The sequence below is a fragment of the Perca fluviatilis genome, chromosome 19, assembly GCF_010015445.1.
Source record: "Perca fluviatilis chromosome 19, GENO_Pfluv_1.0, whole genome shotgun sequence".
NCBI classification, from domain to species: Eukaryota; Metazoa; Chordata; class Actinopteri; order Perciformes; family Percidae; genus Perca; species Perca fluviatilis.
In genome coordinates this window covers 17,091,582-17,113,398 of record NC_053130.1, presented here as the reverse complement: position 1 = coordinate 17,113,398, position 21,817 = coordinate 17,091,582, and the positions used below count along the sequence as shown (strand labels likewise).

General features: G+C 38.9%; 2 long non-coding RNA genes across 3 annotated transcripts; both read left to right on the top strand.

Annotated features, from left to right (window-relative positions):
- The first annotated feature begins 2,547 nt into the window (after positions 1–2,547).
- Positions 2,548–4,576, top strand: LOC120548114. The gene is made up of 2 exons (XR_005637141.1): positions 2,548–2,821; positions 4,116–4,576. It is a non-coding gene; the product is annotated as an uncharacterized LOC120548114 (long non-coding RNA).
- A 4,812-nt stretch (positions 4,577–9,388) lies between these two features.
- Positions 9,389–21,067, top strand: LOC120548226. 2 transcript variants are annotated; one of them, XR_005637157.1, is made up of 4 exons: positions 9,389–9,498; positions 12,419–12,529; positions 18,441–18,610; positions 19,048–21,067. It is a non-coding gene; the product is annotated as an uncharacterized LOC120548226 (long non-coding RNA). The 2 variants fall into 2 exon arrangements; XR_005637156.1 differs by having other exon boundaries at positions 18,441–21,067.
- Positions 21,068–21,817: the final 750 nt, after the last annotated feature.

Below are 21,817 nucleotides of genomic sequence, written 5' to 3'. Positions count from 1 at the left end.
GTGGAATAACCTTGAGTTGTGCAACATTAATTGATAATATATTTGTAAATATTATTGAGAGTTTTGTTAAAAGCGGGCTGATAATGACATAAGTGATCATTTACCAGTTTATCTAACTTCTGTCAATTAAAGAGTAAGAAGAAGGAAAAACAATATAAATATATACGAATAAGAACTGATGAAAAAAAAGAGAGTGGAATGAAGTTTATGTACTGTAGAAGAGGTAAATGATGCTTATGAAGCATTTTTAAAGAGCTGTTTGGCACTATATGATTTATATTGTCCAATAATACAATGCAAACAAAACCTTAGCTACAATGAAACGCCCTGGATAACAAAGGGCTTACAAAATGCTTGTAAAAATAAAAAATAAACTTTACAGAGATTTTTTAATAAAGCAGGAAAGAAGTGGAAAATTAATGTAACTCCTATTTTGTAAATGTTATGCCCAATTTGGCAAACTCTATTAATAATAAAAAACGATGCTTTTCTTGAAAAACAAAAAAAAAATTGCTGAGCAAATCGATCTACAGCTTTAGCATTAATGAAAATAGAAGAGATTACAACTGCAATTTAAAAGAAGAGATATACGATAGGTATATTTATAGATAAAAAAAAAAAGCTTTTGACGCTATAGATCACAAAATGTTAATTTCTAAATTGCAAATATAGGGGATGAGAGGCGTAGTTTTAAAGTGGTTAGGCAGTTACTTAGAGAATAGACAACAGTAAGTACAGTTTGCTGGTAATACATCTGGTTGCAGGAAGATTGAATGTGGAGTCCCTCAAGGTTCAGTTTTGGGGCCGAAATTATTTATTTTGTACATTAATGACATTTGTGAGGAACAAAATTATTGCAATTTGTGCTATTTGCGGATGACACAAATGTGTTCAGTTTAGGAGTTTAAAAACCGTAGCAGAAAGTATTGAAAAAGAAATGGTTAAACTGAAAAAATGATTTGATGAAAATAAGTTACTGAACTGAAGTTCATGTTTCTTTCTAATCAGAAGCAAGATGGAAATGTTTCACTGTCGATTGATGGAACTCCTATTGAAAGACTGTTTGAGTTTAGATATTTTGATGTTATAATGGATGAAAAAATTGATATGGAAATCCCATATTGTCACCTTCCTAAAATAATGGCTTAAGTCATTTTTTCAGGTTTTTCAGAAAACACAAAAAACTGAATGGCCTTAAGTCACATGCTTGACATAATCCATTATACTAAAGGAGTAGAATCACATGACCTGTTCAACTGAGAATGTAGGCAAATCATTTTTGCCATTATTTTAGGAAGATGACGATATAGCACATGTAAAAACAAAGGTGTCAAAGAATATTTCTGTTCTAAACAAAGCAAAGTATGTGTTAGATTATAAGGCAATGTTAATTCTGTACTGTTGACTTATTTTGCCTTACTTTAGTAACTGTGTGGCAGTGTGGGGGAACACATGCAACTAACATAGAGCCATTGTTCATTTTACGTAAAAGAGCAGTACGAATTTTACATAAAGTGGATTTTAGAGAACACACCAATCAGGATTAATGAAACTTAAAGATTGTTGAATTACAGACTTTGTTGGTGATTTAAGGTTTAAGGCAAAAAGCAGAGTACTACCAGAAAATATACACAAAATATGGATAATTGGATAATGATTTCAAAGGTAATACCAATATCTTTCAGTTCAAGAAAATGTATAAGACATAAAAAATATATACAATATGAAGGTTGCCAGATAAATTAATTCTTTTTAATAATTATTTTTATTATTATGATTTTTTTTCTTTTCTGTTCTCTCTCTTACTTTGTAAAATCAACTGTTAAGTCACTAAAAGTCTATCTATTTCTGTTTGTTGTATCTGAGAAAGGGGATGGAAAATTGTTGACAAAAGATTGATAAAAAGATTTTGTCTTCATCCAGCTTCTTTCTGATCATGGATAATGTTATTTGTGGTTAAAAAAAAAAAAAATTCTCTGTGTCCATGAGCAGAATAAAAACACTGTGAAAGTGAAAGTGTTTTGTTTTGCATTTGCAACATTTTGCAAAATGACAAAAACATACATTTGGGTGAAATTAAATCCTAAAAGAAAAAACTATAATGTGGAAAAGAATTTATATTAAATCAACTATACCTTTTAAATAACCATAAGTTTATGTTTCATTTTCCTCTTGTGAACATTTAATTCTGGTACTTTCTGTATATTATGATATATTTCATTTCCCCCCTATGTTATACTGCCTCTAAAAACACATAATTTGGAAAGTTGGAGTTTTGTTGCTTTTCTGGATGAGGTCTAATCTATTTGATACCTGCCATTGGTCATGAGAAAATTATGATGTTCCAAACCTCAATTTAATAATTACCAGTATACCCTTTAGGGGTATATCGTGAAGGAATATTGAATTAGTAAACGAGGGAGAGAACATAGACTGTTAATACTTACAGTATATGGGAGAGACTTTGAAAGCATTTTCGTAGAAGTAGTTCAGACTCCAAATCATTAGAGGGCGGTAATGCGCCATTTGCTGTTCGCCACCGTAATGAGCTTTAAAGAAGCGCAATGAAGAAGAACAATGTTGCTGAGCATGGCTGTTTATATTTCTTTAACTGTCTATGGGTTATAGGCAACTATGCATGGATGTATTAACGTTTAACGTCGGTGTCATGTTGTGGATTTTGGTATTATAAAATATTGGGAATGAATGCACGTATGTTTAATAGTTATGGTCAACAGCCAGTCGTTTATACCTCGAAGTTTTAAACGTTCAACCAACCTCCTAAAAGCTTAACAGCCGGCGGCGTTCGCTGAGCACAGAGGTAACGTTACATTTTTAATTTATACAGTAAAGTAGGCCCTGTGCCTTTGTAACGTTACGTACATTTGCACCAGTACTGTCGCTATATCCATTTTTGAGGTACTATTCTTGAGTATTTCCATGTTCTGTTCCTTAATAATTCTACTCCACTAGCGTTACATTTCAGAGACAAATATTGTAGTGTTACTTTTTACTCCACTACATATATTTAACAGCTATATTTACTAGTTAAGCTACTTCACAACTTAAGTATTCTGCATACAAAATCAAATATCTTATAAATTTGTAAAAGATGAGGCATTTTTACAGATTAAACTAACTTTACCCAAAAGTATATAAAGTGCTGCTCAAAAAGTTACATCAGTAAGGGTCCAATAAAACACTGACAAGGCTCGAGTGCTTTTATACCTTGAATACATTTTGTTGATAATACTTTTACTGAAGTAAAAATTGTGAATGCAAGACGTTTAGCTGTAATTGCGAGTGTGATATTGTTATCTATGTAAATTATCTTATTTTTCCACCACTGCTCTAATGTAATGAACTGTCATTGTTGTTTACTCTTAACAATCATGACATTCTCCTGAAATCTTAAAGTTATTTAAAAACACAAATATCAGCTGTTCAATGTTTTACATTTAATGAATGAATTTAAGTATTTTTAAATGGCAGCACATTTATGTCAATTGGAGATTGTTAACTTGGTATACAGTACTGTAATGTGTATCAATTTATGTTTGCCTGTGACATATTTGGTATCTCTGGAAACTACTTTCAACAGAATTTCCTAAGCTTTTAACAAAGCTCAGAGCTCTGCATAATGTATTTGTAGTGATTGGTTCTGCAGTGTAGGTCTATTAAAAGATGAGACATATTTTTCTTTTTCCTTCCAGCAAATTGTAAGATGCTACCTTGGACTGCGGTATATAATGGGAATTCAATATTTGAACTATTAATCGATTCATTGAGAAAAGAATCGCTATATTAATCGATAATGGAAAATAATCGTTAGTTTTAGCCAAACTGTAATAATTCCTCCTCTTCATACTGGCTGTGGAGAGATACGTTTGTAGTGCACAAAACAAAAAAACAAAACCCTGCACCCACATTCAGTATGCTGTCTCCCACCCACACTACATAGTGTCTCAGGATTCTGGATAACCAATGCTTTCAAGTATAACAAAGGAATGTCTTCTGTTTTATGTAATTATTATTATTATTTTTTAAATATCCAATGAACAAACTCTGTAATTGCTTAATTTGCAATAATCCCCATTTCCCCCCATGTCTTGTAGGGCCCATTGCCTTCTCTTGCTTTGCCCATCACTGCTGCCTGGATGCAAGATCCTCTCACCAGTGTGACTCTGCAAACTTGAGCCCAAGACATTCCACGTCATTTGTCTGCAACAGTCCCTTTTTCTTGATCATACATACAATAATTGTGAATTCATAATCCAAATGACCCTGCATTAATTTGCTAAACCTGCTATCTCTCTCAATTTTTAATTCAGTGACTAGACAATAAGTAAATCTTAGTTAATATTTTCTGATGCTTATCGTGAATGAACAATAATTAATTTGATTATGATATGATTTGTGTTACTGTGAGGTACAAAAATGGACTGCTTAGGAGGAAAAACAAGATTCTAAATTGAAGAAAAAAGAGAAATAAAAAACCACTGCCTATAAAATGTATTGACCATTCTTGGATTTTGGCATATTTGTTTTCAACATCATTAAATCAGTGGAGGCTTGATTGCATATCATTTGTGGTTTCACCATGCATCTTTGCAAAACTGCTTAATCTATATCAATTTGCATTGGGGAGTTAAAAGCCATTTTCAAATCCTGCCACAAATGTTCAAACAGATTGCAGACTGGACTCTCAATTGGCTTTATGTTTGAGATAGTTGTCTTGTTAGTAAATAATTCTGGCAGTTTTACAGACTGAAGCAGTTCTTCCTCCAGGATCTTTCTGTATTTTGCTGCATTTATTTGACCCTCTACCTTCACAAGCCCTTAGGGCCTGCTGCAGAGAAGCATTCTCACAGCAGGGTGCTGCTACCATTAGGCCTACACCGTGTTTACACTAAATATTGCATTTAGTATGATGATCTTGTAGCCCCCTCTGCAGTAGGCCTTGTGGTGGCCTGCCACACAAGTGCCTTTGTCACGCGGACTAAAATGGTTTGAGGACGGCCTGCTCAAGTCAGATTTACAGCAGTGGTATTCGTTATTCCTATTTTAAGGGCTATGCCCTGGGAATTTTGTAATTTCCCCGACTTTTCAGTCTTGTTATGTAATGGCTTAGAATGTTCCTTTGGTTTCATAATGTAGTTTTTGCCAGGAAATGTGCTAACCAGCTGTTGGACCTTAAGTAAAATCCCTTTATTCCACACAGGTGACCTCCTCAGTTTAATTAAGTGACTTCTAAAAGAATTGGCAGAGTGCACATTTTCTTTGTTTATATTTTTATAGTTCTATTTTGATATTAAAGTAGCTTATTTTTGTAATTTGTAATTTGATCATGATTGGCACATTCAACCACTGAATGTGCCAATCATGATCAAATGGGTCACAGTCACACCTGTGCTGGATGATGTTTTATCATGTCTACATTGCTGTATGTTTCTAAAAAATAATAATTTTAAGTGTTATTCCCATACTAACATAGGTACTAAAATTATATTTATGTATTTTTCAGTCAATTAACATACGTTAAGCCTACATGTTCTCCACCTGCTGCTCTAGCTTGATGGCAGTTTAGCAATTTAGATTTTTCGCAGGAATAAACTAACTAACTAGCTAGCTAACTAGCTATCCTGGAAATGCAGCTGGGACGTACAGTGTGCAAGAGAAGCGACACTGCTGACAGTAAACCATGTGTTTTCCACTCAAGAGTCTGAACCCAAGGCAAGTTCAACATTTTAGGTAACTGTTAAGGCACCCTAAAGTTCCATATTTTTTGCCCCAGTGCAGATTGTCAATGTTGGAATTGTAAAGATGCACCAACTGTTAGCTATTTATTTTAGGACTTTCAGTGCCACTTCATCGTTACTGAAATCCCTTGGGAAGATTCACGTGTACTTACTCAAAAGAAGTATAAAATGCCTAAACACTGACTGATATTCTGATTGCTGCTGGTGTCGCCAAGTAAACCGTTATCACTAAACAGTGTTTGAGTGTGTTTCAGAAATGGTGCTTATTAATATAGGCTACTGTCCACACCCTGTATTTGTTCATGAACCAGGGATTTCATTGGCTCCCAGATATGCCACTTGTTCTAACACTGAGTTGAATAAGTGCAGTGACCTGCACTCACGCTGTATTGTATAGGGTGAAAAATGGCATAATTATTTCAGTGAGTGACTGGGGCAGCTTTACTGTGCCTCATCTCTCAGTGTGTCCTGGCAGCTGTAAAGCTCTGGTTGCGTGTCAAGCTTGGTCAGACAAATGGCTGTTAAACGGAGACAAGACTACACCTCTCCACACTGCAACCACGGTCTCCAGAAGGGCTCTGCATGGAGGATTACAGGCATTTTCAGATTACTGCCCAGCAAGACTGAACTGTCTGCTGCTCTGACCCCCTTTTTTTACAGGGTGAAATAGACAGCTCACTGATAATATGCAGATAAACACAGCGCAGAGGGGAAATTGTGTCACATGTATGAGGATGTGAGAGGGTGTAGTTTGTTTGGGGCAGCAGTGGGGTATATAGATATTTGATATAATTGATCTAGTACTATTTCAGTTTTCTTTCTTTACCAGATTTTTTGCATCACTCGTACTGTAAAAGAGAAGGAAATGAAAAAACTAACTTTGATAAAATGTCTCAGTTAAAATAGCAGATACTGTATTGCTAAGTGGTGTGGGGGCAAAAGGGGCCATGTCTGTTCAGCTTTGATTACAGTAAACAGCCTCATGGATAAGCGACACACACACACATGCACATGCACACTCACACACACAAACACATAATGTCCCTAATCATGGATGTCTTAATCAAACTGAGCAAAACATAAAGAATTAGCTGGCACTGTGGATTAGTTGGCAGGGGTCAGCAATGTGGGGGAAGGGGGATACTCCTTAACATAGGATGACTAACATTGAAGCTCTGGTGCCAGGAGAATGCCCTGTCCATCTGCCACTCACCCACCCACTGACACACTAACAGGTGCGTGCATGCAGATACACGTGTATTTTCTGTGCACGCGCTCAAATACTTTACTCCGCACTCTGGCCCTACCCCTGTCCTCACTTAGCCTGGGCAGCAGATGGTGAGGGGTAAGGCTTGTAGCCCCCCTCCCAACTCCAAGCCACCAGCCCATCAACCCCTATTTCTTCTCCATACGAACACCACCCCACCCCTCTTTGTGTTGTTGAAGAGCCTGAGTGTTGAAAGGCGAGCCCCCGCTTGCCCCCCCCCCCCTCCCCAAATCCTTGGCTGACTGCCATTGGCGGGACTCAGTCAGGTGTCCTAATTCTTCAGTTAGGGGAGGAAACGCTGGTTAATCTGCCCATCGCGTGCCACCGGCCATGGCCTGGACTCTTTGTGTCTGGCACCCCTCTGATCAGTCCCTCCACCCCTTCATCTGTCTTTCACCCTTCTCGTCCAACCCAGTTTCTTTACCCCAAGACTGTGTCATCCTTTCTTAAATTGTTGCTATTGAATATTACACCATTCTTTATAAGTTCTCTGATGCTTCTCACCTACAGTAACTAGTCAGGCCTTTCAGTGTATGCCATGTGTTGAGATGTATAACTCCAACCACGATCACTTTGTCAAAGTTATAGTACATCATTGCGAAATAACATATTTTATCAAAGTCGCTCCTAAAGGAATACTTGAAGTTAATACAAAACTGCTACCAATTACATTGAGGTGTTAATATATAAATGTCCTGTATGAATGGATTGAAATACACAATTTGAAATGCTTCATCTCTTGTTAAGCTTCATCATCGTTTTCTTGTTTCATATTTTGCTCTTGATCTTTCATATCTCATTATAGAGGCAGCTTCATCCCGTACTCCTGGAAGGTGCACAGCTCTGATTAGGATGAATGATGCTTGGATGCTACTTGGGAGAGGCTGATACGGTGTGGTCACGTAACCAGAGAGGGGTCATTACCATTTGACCCCTGCTGACCTTCTTTTTGATTGACCCTGGGTTTGGTCACCGCTTCAGAGCACAGGCAGGAGTTTAAGGTCAGAGTTCAAAGTATCCTCAGCTGTGCTGTCATGGTAACAGTAGCGTTTTCTCTTGTTATGGTCAGTTTTAATCTAAGGACATCTAATCTAAGGTTCATTTAAAACCTTAAGAGTTTAATTTGCTATTATTAACCTTTGAAATGTTTGCTGTTTACTCTACTTTACTGTTTTAAAAAGCCCCAAAACTATTTATTTTTTAATGTGGGTACAGCTAAATATAAGATAATCTTTGTGGACTGATAGCAGATTTGGAAATATTGAATACATAATGTTTTGAGGATAATGTGGCTGCAAATAGCATTATGAACTGCTCATTTACAGATTTTTTTTTTTTGTGCTTTACCTGCTATTTTTGTATTTTACATGCTGTCTTGGGGTTTCTGTAACGTGTGCTATGTGCAGCAGAGCATAGATCAGTTCAGTGTTGTGACCAAAGCTTCGGGATCCGCCATTGTGGTCAATCAAAACACACCCGTGGTTTGTTTTTCCACTTCCTGTTTGTGGACCGTTGTGAAGGGTTTCCTTGCAATCAGTGCTGCGGCGGGGGGTGGGGGAATCAATACTTTCAATGTAACGTGTGGCCAATGGAATAAGGGAATGATTTATGTAGGGATGGCTACTCCGTATCAGATGGGATTTGTGTTTAGTGGCCGGATGAGTAGAGAGGAGGGGTGGTGGCACAGAGACCCAGAGCAAGAACAACTATAAAAGGTTAAAAAAAGTGTGCTTCACTGCTGTTGATCGTGTCACCGCTCCTCTCCTTTTCCCGCTGTCCCTCCTCTTTTCATCTCTCAAACACACCATGCTCTCTGACTGTCCCGCTTAATCTTAGCACTGTAGTATTATGAGACCGACGGGACGCGCACACACAACACACATACACACACTAGGAGTTTAGCAGGTTGTGGACCACCAGCCAGAAACAGCATATGCCCCTCTCCTCTCCAGATTAATGGGAGCATGTTAATATAACCGTACAGTCAGAGAGGAAGGGATAGGGGCAAGGGGTAGGGAGGGGTGGGAGATGAAAGGTAGAGGGAGTGTAAGACCCTTGCAGACAAACTGAGATTGAGAAGGAAGTGTGAAGCAAGAAGAATGAGAGCAAATCTACGAGGGAAGGAGGATGAGAGCAAGTCTTGGAAAGAGACAGAAAGATGGAAGTGTGGAGGCGGGAAAGAGCAAGAGAAGCGAGGACATAACAACCATAGAAAAATGTGTGTGTGTGTGTGTTTGCTTTATTGCAGTGGCCCCACCTACCCCTCCATCCTGTTAAGGAGGCACAGTCGTAAGGAGGAGGGGTAGGATCCCCTCCCTCAGCCACTGACACACACATACACACACACACTCTCTCTCTGGCTCATACACATACTCTGCTCCGTGAGGGAGCAGTCGCTAAAGAGCTTTGGATAGACCATGTAAGGTTCTGCAGGTGTCCCACCCATCTCTCATCACATAGATGCTTTAAAAGGTACTATTTCCATTTGTTTCTTTCTCCTTTCTGCCATTTATCCCAATTCTTTCGTAATTTTTTTTTTGGTTTGCTGTTTCTCCTTCGCTCAAAGATTTCCTTATTCATTGTTGAGATTGAGTAATCTGTAAGCCTCTGTTTCTTATGTGCTTATGTGAGATTGCATGTGCGTTTGTGTGAGACTGAATGCATGCTTGCATGGTTGTTTACAAGCTCTACTGTAGCCGCAGGTCTGACAACTTTAGTAGAGTGGATTCTCTTAGCTACATGTGTTTCAGCTCAATTTTATTTTATCATCGTGTACTGTAATGCCTTTTTCAAAACAAATTGTATGGGGGTCATGGCTTTGGCTGTTTGTTGGATTATTTAGCCTTGCATTATATTATTTTTTATTGCCGCTCAACTCTTAAGGGTGGAGAGAGACAAAGCGCATTATGAATGCTCTGTGTACACTCTCTATATGCGTATTCATGATGTTTGAGTAGAGGCTTTTAGTCAAATCAAGTCTAGTAGAAATACATGGCAGCATTTTTACAATAAAAGCGAAGTGTTGCGGTTTTTCGTGTGTTATAGTGATGATGGTGAGTGTGAAAGAGTTGGAAATGTGAATTGTAAGTAGTTAATGGTTGTCACATTGCCCAGAATTTGTTACAGTAACAAATAAAATACAATTAAAAAAATATATAAGTTGAGTTGTGGCCAAGCTGCATATTGTTTGTCTTTTTATCAAAAAAAAAGTAGATTTGTGTTTCACAAAACTTAATTAGTCAAAGGCAAACCAGATTATATGCTTTGTTAGAGAGAAATAAGGGAGATGGCAGCGAAAATGGCTAATAATCCTATAATGTGGAGTGAGTGAGGGAGGGACAGAGGGAGGGAATGAATGAGGGAGGGAGGAAGAGCACATGTCTTGCATGTAACGTGCTGTATTGGCGGACACCCAATACACCCCTCTTCTGCTGATACTAGAGATAGAGGTACAGGAGCAGCACTCCTCTTACTATATTAATACAAATACTTACTATAGATATTTTATTTCTATGTGCAACATAATCTTACATTTTAAATTAGTTTCAAGTCTACAATTAACATCCCTTCTATTTTATGGGACATATTTAAAAGCATGACTAAGCTAAAATGCTTGCATTACTTTGTTTTGTCTAGAATTTCTTAAATTAATAAGACATTTGGCTCACTTTCCTGGTTTTTGTGTGTTTGTTCAGGACACAATAATGACCGTACATTCTGTAAATGACTAAAAAGTTTTTAGGACAGCGCTACTCTTATTGTCTATCAGTAGTTTTAAAAATTTGTCCAGGTCGTTACATCCCTGTTTGGAAATCAAATTGGTGGCCATTTGTTCAAACAGACCGGACAAACAACCTCCAAATCCATCCTGCAAATCTGTTACTTCCACAATATCTCCCCCCATCCCGGTCTTCTGCTCATCCTTTAGGTTAAAGGATCTCCCCCCCTTTGTATTGACCTGTTAATAGTATTATCCACAGAGCGTGTGGCAGGGCCAGGGTCACATCCCTGTAGGGTTTGGACGGTCAGCCCTCTGGCCATAGTTTGGTCAGAGAGCGGCCAATAGGACCTGAGCTGTGGTCATCCTTCAATCTAGCTCCTTTCACATCAGAGGTCACACGAGTCAAAGGGTAATAAGTTTAATCCCTCGAGAGATGAGAAGTCAGAGGTCACAAACAAGGATATAGGGAGAAGGTTTGCATCATCAATCAGTGGCACTCCTGGTTATATTTGCGCATATCGATGACACATGCTCCCTTCTGCCAATCTCATTTACATAGCTTGCCAAACACAAAGGGCAGCCATTATGATCGTATACATGTGAACAAACATAACATCGCTATGGTGAAGAGGCTGGGTAGTGTCAGTTTTTGTTTCCGGGTTATACAAAATTATATTTCATTGTGTAAATGTAACACACATTATGCAGACATTATTATCCTGATTAATGTTCGTAATGCCATCCACTTTATTAAATGGTAATGCTGATCAGTCGATTTTCCCCAAAATGCCTGTAAAAAAGAAAACCTATACTCTTTGCAGGAATCAGCTGTTCTGTTATATTTTTTATGAATGCCTTAAATGTTTGTTAATGCTAAAAAAACACTGATTTGATAGATGATTTTTTTGAATATAACTAATTTGAACCACTAATGTACCAATTTACATACATAGACTGGTTATCTGTTATATGTGTGTTGTTGCTCGTGCATGCTACACCCTTAATACCATGCCGCATTGAATGTGAACTGCTGAAAACAAGGACTATATCAATATTTTGAGCTGTTTTTCTTGATAGGGAAAAATAGTAGTCGTTGTTTATGATGGCTTTATGTGAACGATCAAAGGTTTATTTGTAGGGGTGTGGCCTTCTTAGTGCATTGGCACAATTTTGTGCCAATGTACATCGTCTAGGCCTCGCAGGTGTCTTAAAATACATGTAATTATTCAGCCTTTAAAGGGGATGTTATTAAAATAATGTCCCACAATGATAGTGTGACATTTTCTAAAATTCTACTGCAGATGAGAAAGTGCATCTGAAATGGTGCTGTGCTGATGTTTCAGCATCTCTCAGAGGTCTCCTTTCCCTGGCTGATGTTAGCGATGTGTCAGCATTAGGCTAGGCCTGCCTGCTAGGCTGCTGGGGCCGTGGTGGCGACCAGCCCAGCCTGGCCAAAAGCCAGACCAGACATGTCTTGGCACCAGACAACAGAGACGTGACAGGATTAAGCATTGGGGGGAAAATATGCTCATACAGTATGCAGTATTGGTGATCCATATTACAATTAAATATAACAAGAGTACAACAATATGTATGTTATGCACATTCCTGAAGGATTTTAAAAATTAAAGACTGTTGTCGCCTGTTTTTTTTTTCTTTTTGATTCAACAGTGTACCATGATGGGAGAAAGAAGCAATGGGAGGGAGCAGGGGATGAAAGAAGACATTCGACAAAGATCCCAGGTCGGACTCCGAACGAGGGTGTCGTAGTTAGGCTACATGGTATGTTCCTTCCACCAAATGAGCCACAATAACGGTCCTGATGTGTATTACTGGGAGGCTCCACATGCACATTACTGTACACATATGGGTTGTGGTGCATATATGTTAGACTGAGCACACTATAGGATGTGTGCATGCCATTAAGTGTGTGAATAAGAGAGATGTACATGTTGCTCAGTCAGCTATTGCACAGACAGAGACCATCAATCACAAATGCATGGTGAGCCGCATTGCTCTTTTCCTGGTCCCTCAAGTCCTTTCTCTGGGCTGGAATTACACAGCACTTTACCTGCAAAACAGCATTTTTTTGTACTTTGTCCTTACCCTGCACAGTAACTCAAGCAACACATTTGTGTGGTGCCATGTCTTTTTAAACTATGACCAAAGGTGACATTTTATGGTGTAACTTATAAATCAGCCCAACATACGCTGTTTTTCTATCAGCTTTGGATTCTCTAGTTGCAGTAAAATGTTCACAAGGATAAGCCTGTAATGTCCGTGGCTTTCACACTCTCTTAAAATAACGGTGTGAGTACAACATATGTTATTAAAGGCCCTTCCCTTGCTGCAACTACTGTAAGCCTTTTATTAGCCTCACAGCAATGCTTCTCCATGCCTGCTTGACATCTTGTTTCCCTGCATATACCTGATGTCAGTTGTTAAAAAGCTCTGCATGCGCCTCACCCCCATATGAACTGCCCGTTTCTTTTTTATCCTTATGTTTAACCAATGTGGTCAATAGGCACATTTTTCCTATGCCTTGTATTTTCCCTTTTATTATTTTATATTGTCTCACAAAAGTCAATAGAAAACTCTAAATTTAACAACACATTTCATGAAACTAAGCAAGGACACTATCAAATTAACTAGAGCTCTATGGTATGTGCAAAAGCCAGCTGTATTTGATAAACGAGCGTAAAGACCTTGGGCTTTGGATAAGACATGAGGGCCAGTATGCTGAGGGCTCTGTGCATTTTGCAATACTGGCGACGGTTTTGGAGAGCGCGTGTGATAATCAGCAGGTGGGCTGGTTATTGTTCTGATAAGAGGAGGTGATCGATTATGCAGTCAAGGTCTTGTCTTTCAGACATAGTTTGATCAGCTGAAAGGTTCACTTCATATTTGTCCCCTGAACTACAACAGTGACTAACTTACTTAGTGTGGAAAAAAGCACACCATATACTTAAATAGAGTTAAAACCTTTCAAATAGGTGTAATATATTCTGACTCTGTTAAGTGTGGAAACTATCTTTTAATTCTACTGCGGCCACTTAAAATGTATAGAGTAGTAGAAAATAAATAGAGAAAAGTTCATTAAAGGAATGACATGTTTAGCAGTATTGTGAAGGGGGTAGACAACCTACAGTGGCGCCCATATAGCTCAGTTGGTAGAGCGGGCGCCCATATATAGAGGTTTACTCCACGACGCAGCGGGTCCGGGTTCGACTGCGGCCCTTTGCTGCATGTCATTCCCCCTGTCTCCTTTCAGCTGTCCTGTCAATTAAAGGCCTAAAATGCCCAAAACATTATCTTAAAAAAAGACAACATACAGATGTTTTTTCCCACAATGAATGCAGAAGGAAACCTGCCCTCTGATAGGGTCTAACTGAAGTGATGCGGTGCCCGAGTTGTCAAGAAATGCTCTTTGTAAAGGTCACATATTACTGCTTGCTATGTTGTGATGCGGCCAATAAAACAGCCAATAATTGACCCTGTCAAACATGCACTAATTAGAATGCTTTGTCAAGGGTTTTATCCTCATGATTGAAAATATGCCATTTAAAGAAATATAAAATAATCCTTCAGCCTTGTTCAATAACTGTGAAACTACGCACCTAAGTAATGACTTAACCAGGATCCCATAATTGAGTAGTTATAAAAAAACAGATATGAATGAAGTTCCGTCTGCTTATGTTGGGGTCTATAAGTTTGAAAGTATAGATCTCTGTAGCCCGAGGTGAGCCATGTGCTAACATTGGGAACGCCTTCATACAGTAATTCACCCACACAATCGTACAATAGCACACTATTAGAACTGTGGTGTTTTTCTTTCAGCTCAGAGAGGAGCAGAGAAGACCTCATTAGAGAAACTTTTTTTTTGTGGTCTATTCTTAAACATGACTTAACATTTTAAAAAGTGATACCTTTTGCTACAGTGTAATCTCCAAGTGTTCCCATTACATTTATAAGGCAAGTTTATCATAACGATAAATGCAATTTAATTGTGCATAATCACCTTTTTGCTCTGTGTATTTTGACGATTAAGAAATATTCATACCACAGGAACTGATTACCTTTAAGTTCCATCCAGGGAACTATTTTATAGATGTGGCCCATGTTTAAGAACATAGGGGTGATATTCTTTTGGGGGAGATGCTTAGAGTTGCCGTTCTATTGTTCCCTACTAAGCTTTGTAAAAATGAGTTGGTACTTTATGTAAGATTTGGTGATACTGTATTTAGGTAAGGAGAGAGGTTGATAAGATGGCGCAGCCTCATTCTGTGCTGGTACCGTCTGTTAAATCAAGGTGATGAACAGGGACCTTGAAATGACTAGAGGCCAATAACAGAATGCTCCCTGGGAAAAGGCCAGTCCTCCAGTGGGCCTAAATCGACTCCCCGCTCATTTAAATGAGACATAAATTCACATTTAAATGGCAGAAAATTGCTCGGGTGGCTGATACACTGGGGCATATGAAATTATAATTGTAGTCAGCCGCGTGTGTGTGTGTGTGTGTGTGTGTGTGTGTGTGTGTGTGTGTGTGTGATATGAGATTGTAGAGATGTGTGTAGGAATGATGTGTCCAATAACTGAGATGGGATGTAAATATGGTCAGGACAGTCAGTAGGCTGATGTGCTATCGGCCCATCTCATCTGAGACTGCAGTGCAGGGGCTAAATAGCAGCCAGTCCCACACCGAACAAATGGCAAATCAAAACTGGTCTCCACAGTACGTAAGTGTTTTATATGAAATGAAGTATTTAGTCTAAATGGGGTGTTTGGCTGCCAGCAGAATCTTACCCTTTTTTGTATAGGTAAGATCAGTAGGGCTACAACTTTCTCAATTAATCACTTGGTCTGTAAAATGTCAAAAATATTTTTGAAATATTGAAAAATGTCCAATATGATGTCATTAAATATCTTGTCTTGTCTGACCAACAGTCAAAAACCAAAGATAATCAGTTTACTGTGAAATAAAAGGAAAACAACAAATCCTCACATTGGAGAGGCTAAAACCAGAGAATGTTTGGTGTTTTTGCTTAAAATGTGACTTTAACCGTTATCAAAATAGTTGCTGTTGAATTTTCTGTCCGCAAACTAATCGAACAATCAACCAGTCGTTGCATCTCTAAAGATAAGTAATTCTGATGTATAAACGCACATGAACAGTGACAAAAACCATTGAGGGGAATTTGACACAAGACTAATCACTGAAACAATGAAACATGTTCACTTTAGTTTTATATAATACACATTATATCTCATTTCCCTTATATTTCCCTTATATTTGGCATAAATAGCTTTAACTGTTGCAGTTAATGCCTTTTACTCTGCCAAAGACCTCGTTGTACCCCCTCCTCATCCTACTATCCCTCTTTCTCTCACTCTCTTTTTTCTTTCACCTCTACAGTAGGGCTCCTCCAACGGAAAGGCTGGAACAAATACACATGTCACATCAGTTCATGGAGATCCCAATTGTTTTTGGCCAGTATGCACCTCTAAGAGGTTGACGGGTTGCCTGTGTTTCTTAGCATGGCCTCGTATCCACAAATACAATTCATCTCATTAACGCATACATTGTACATCTACATTTATCTGTATTTACTCTAACACACTTGTTTCTATCTTAATCTCACCACATGTCATTCAATCCAAACTGAACCATAAACAAACAGTACAATATGGCTCACCAGGAGGCCCCTTACAGGCCTGTTTTATAATTTGGGCTGCTCTGTCCATTGTATCAGCCTCCTTTGATAAATTTACCTCCAACTGATACAATGCGTCAGTCTTTTTGTTAGAGGAAGACAATTGCTTGTACAGCGAAGGTCCAGGGCCTTAATGAAGTGCTAAAGCTACTGGGCACAAAGGTCGTTTTTTGCTCTAACATTAGATGACAGCTAACGGAGAAGACAACACTGTGGAATGATGGAGACTAAAGTTCATATGGTGATATCATTATTTTATTGTTCAGTGCTCTATGTGGAAGTCAGTAAAGCGTAAAACGAAATTGTTTAAAACTGAATTTGAAATAGCCATTGATGAGTCACAGTGAGAGACTAATTGAAGAAAACAATGAGTTGTGGTTTGAATAGGTTGTCAGTGTCAGGCCAATGTGCAACAGGGTCTTGACCTTCCCATGCTATGTCCTTACCTAAAGCCATAAATGGTAAAATATTAAGTTTGAGTAGAATTATTTGCAACATTAAAACTTAAAAAAACACAACACTTTACTTTCTTATTTTGTTAAGGAGAAGTTATTCGTAGTCCTAGTAAAGCAAAGACACTATTCAGGGGTCCCCAGTATCAGCTTAAATTGACCATTTCATCCTTCATCTTTTCTCCCTCACCTTTCAGTGCTCTGGCCGTTCTGCTCTTTATTTCCAGGTTTAACTGCAGGGCTAGTCAACTCTAAAGACAGGTGTAGGCAGAAAGAGATATACAAAAACTTAAACATGTTAAATAAAAATACATCCACAGCGACTTTTTTTAAATGAAAGCTGTTTTGCATGTTCTTAAAATCAAATTATTTGGATTACAAGCACAGCTATTGTTTGCAAAGCATTTAACCTGGGAGGTGAGATAATATCAAATGAGTAGAATAATCTTATATTCTGCCTTAATAGCAGCATTGCATGAATTTTATGCTAAAGTGTTGGGGGTCAGGTTGGGGGGGCCTCATGATGTTGGGACAGATGGCATTTAGCTCTAGCTGTGCCGAGCTCAGTGGGACCCGAAGCTTAAGAGGTTAGGCCTGTCAAAACCACTCTGTTCATTCACTGCCTAACAAAGTGTGGACTGTCAGCCTGTTCCGTTTAATAAACTTAAGATTTTTCTTTTGTTAACGTGTGAGCAACACTTTGCAACTCGATGACCTGAATATCCCAACATGCATCGTGGCTCAATGGAAAAGATGGCACCTCTGGCTAAAGACTTTCCAAAATGTGCGGACATATATCTGATCTGGTCCTTTAAACTGCAAAAGCTGATAGTGTTTTGTTAATCAACACAATAAGGTTGGGTCAAGAGGCTTTTTCAGCCAGATGTGTGCATGACCATAATGAATATGTGGACATAAAACATGTTTACATAAACAATTGTGTTTTGTTAGAATCCAGCATATAGTGGCTGTATAAAAAAGCTCAAGAATAAAAGGCCATTCAGTGTCTCATCCTTTTGATACACCAGTGCAACAAATCTCACCATTAATAAGACAATGCCTTTTTCCTGGCATTTTGCCCTTAAGTAGATAGTTTACAGTGTAGCTGTAGACAAGAAACATTGGAAAAGAAAGGGGGACAACATGGGACAAAGCCATTAGACTAGAATCAAACCGGGGTTGTTGTGGTTATATGGTATTAGTCTTAAACCCTTGGCCACCAGGACGCCCCATATTCTGCATTTTTGTGCCACACTTTGAATCAAGTCCACATAAAATTTGTCATTTTCAAAGCATCATACTTCACCACAAGAGGGAGACATACTGTAACATGCGGCATGATTCTCAACCATACTCTACATTGCCCACAGGACTACACTGCTAATCTGCACTCAAAATGCCCGAAACACAACAGATACATACATTTTTCACAATATCCTAAACTATCATGTGAATAGAATAACTGAGTAAATATGTTTAATTTTGACATCTCGTCCTCCCCTCTCTCCCCCATCTCTCAATTTGTTTTAGTGTTTGTTGGGGTCAAAGGCTGAAAGCTGGTGAGTGGTGACCTGAGTGAGAGGCCTCGGTGACATCTGACCTCTAACTGGTTGTGCGGCTGATCCTGGAGGATACAGCTCAACAATGGGAGGCACGTGCCTTGGCCTTGTCACCATGGTAACACAGGACATTTTGGAACGGTGAGGGGGGTTGGAGGGGTCAAAGCTGGGAATTTATCCTGATCAGTGTTAACCGTCTGCTGCCAATTACTTTTATGTATATAAGAACATACCCACTACAACACAGCGTGTGTGTGTGTGTGTGTGTGTGTGTGTGTGTGTGTGTGTGTGTGTGTGTGTGTGTGTGTGTGTGTGTGTGTGTGTGTGTGTGTGTGTGTGTGAGTGAGACGGTGCACGAGTGAAGATAAATAGGGGCTGACTGAGTAATCTCTGCAGGCAACTGTGATGGTGCTTTAAATTCTCACAATCACCTGGAGAGATTCTGCAGTTTGTCTAATATGCCTTAAAAAAAAACCTCCATAATACAAACCTTGTTTCATCTCCAATCTTTGTATCACAAATCAGAGAACCTATGACGAATTCTTTGCCATTGCAATACATTACATTTTTCATTTTAGTGTTTTCTGCAACATGTTGGGAGACCAAATTGTTTACCAAAGGTCGGCTCAAAAACTGTCTGCCTCGGTGAAACGGTGATTCAAGAGGATTTTAATGCTCTTGTTTGAGGTAATTACCATTGCACAATAGAAGATATGTTGCTATGACACTTTTGATTAATCTTTTTATGCCTCACTATTACTATTAAGTCAAAACAGTTGGTTGTTTAAAAGAAGAAAAAGGGGTGGGTTATTGAATTACAGTCCTGAATAAAGGCCAACAGGTGCAGTCCACCTGGAAGAAAACATGTTTCACACTTTATACTTTGCCTCTTTGATGCTGTGCAAGCTGCATGCTCACCACAGATCACCACCACCCTGATCATACAACCATCCTGCCACCCCAGACAACACAGCACTATACCTACAATATTACTCTTCAAATTCCACGTAATGTAATATTTGAAACATCTGCATTTTTTTCTTCATTTCTACTACCAACCTTCTTGTCTCTAGCCTGAGTCCTTTTCCCACTCTTACCCCTCCTCCACCTCTGCTTTTTCTGTCTCATCCCCTTCTCCTTGTGTTCTGCTGTGTTTTGGTGAAATCTCAGCTGGCAACTGTGAGTCGTTCACTAGCTGCTCTCACAATGGCCTCTGGGATTATGCTAAACACAGCGCCTCGGCTGCTCTCCCCATCGACCGGCGTCAGCGACGCCCTTTGGAGCACACAGGAAAGAGATGGAGGGCTCTCAATGAAGATGTCACTGCAATTACACAAGCGCGTTTCACAGACACCCTCTCTGTCTACTTAGCCTCCTCACGCATCCCCCTTCCCCACTTTTAAAAAATTTCTTTTCGACAGTCTTTTGAAGTGCAGCCTCATCTCTTGCAGCTCTTTCATAATGCATGCCCATTTTGAATTTGCATGAATTCACTTTCCAGATGCTTCTGCTGCCATCTTGACTTACAGTGATGTGTACTGTACAGTATTGGCTATTGAATTATGGTAGCATGAAAAGAATATTAATAATAATGGCTTGTTTTTAGGAGTTTGGGTTATTTTTGTATCATTCATCTCACCGTTAAGAGATATTGCGAAAGGATCAATATGTGATGTGAACTATTCAGCTTTTGTTGCCCCTGCACTGATGCCGGGGTGAAGGAAGAGCTTTCTGATGTGGATGATACTGCATCAGGAACTGATTGGCTGATGCTCAATAGCCAACAGTACCTGATGCATTGCCTTCAGCATCGAAAGAAACGTCAGAGACTACTGGCTCCTTTAACGCTCTGAAAAATGTACTTACATAGTTACACTAGTGTATTAGCATATGAGTTTATATTTGCTCTTAGGACTGTGAAGCAGTGATTATGAACAGATTATCAGCAATATACCTTGCACACTTACCATGCGATTGCCCCAGAGCACGTGTATGTGCATGTGTGTGTATGTTAGTCACTATTGTGGGCTGGAGGATTAGGTAATAATGATCTAAGAGATGTTGTTAATCGCAAAGAGGTATTTATGGTAAGCTACTGTTCCAATTTATCACTCTTGCATTTAAATGTATGTTGGTGCGATCTGGTGTATTATGTTACCCTATTGTTCACTTAAGTCTAAATCGGCTGCATGGTTGTTGTTTTTAGGTCATATGTTAGCATGTTTTTCTTGCAGGCTAACTTTTCTGAAGAAAGATGTTTTAATGCAATGTTTAAAGTGCACTTTTGCACATATGTTCAAATGTACTGTATCAGAACAGTGCTTTTGTAACATCAATGTGAGAAGGATCATCTGCTTTGACTTTAATAGCATTTCTGTGGATCCTTTCTCACACCTAGAGGTGCACCCAGTGGGGCTGGAGCTCGCCAGGGGAATGTTCTCTTATCTTCTCTTTTATCAGTCTTGGATAAAATCTTCTATTTATCTTGATAAACTGTTTCAAAACGGCTTTGATTAATCAAGTGCTTTATCTCAATGTCTCTGCCATTTTTGTGCATCTGTTGAATAGATTGCCAAGTAAAATAAACTTTTAAGTGAAGACTCAAGGCTTTGCGCATTTTTTGGTTCATCCATGTTTGAACAAGTTATTTATATGCATACCTGTAGTATATTTCTGTGCCATATTCGGGTTCATTCAGTCATCATGTGAGCAGACATGAATGTCCGTACAGTGCAGGACCAGAACTCTGCTCTTAAATTCCCAGTTTTTACGTGTTTAACTTGGTTAGACTCTCACTGATTTCAAGTTAAATAATCACATTAAAGATTAAACACTGGATTTGCATCTTGGAAGAGAAGAATCCAATTTTAATTAGGAAATGTTTGAGTTTGACTCAGGACCGACAGGATATCGCACCATGCAGAATCTATGTGCAATCCTTTAGTCATCCACAACCTGCGAGGAAAGGTCAGAAGGTCAGCATTAAAGGAGGTGGTGCCAAGTCCGTTCTATCCACTCATATCAGCAAACTGTTGGCACACACATGCATACACACACACAAACACACAATCACTTGCTGTCTCTTCACCCATGGGAAATCCAGGAAGCCATGCCAATTCCAGCAGATGTTCCTGAAGCCCAGGCATCTTGTAAACACCATGAAATGTATTAGAGGCTAATGTAGTGGTTGCTGACAGAGGTCTTCAGCACATGATTTGATTTAACACCTGCTGCACACACATACTGTAGCTACATATTATACACACAGGCACTAAAGTCCCTCACCTGCATGTTACAACCCCAACAGTTATGGAGGCTCATTCTTAAAATAACATACAGATATAGTGT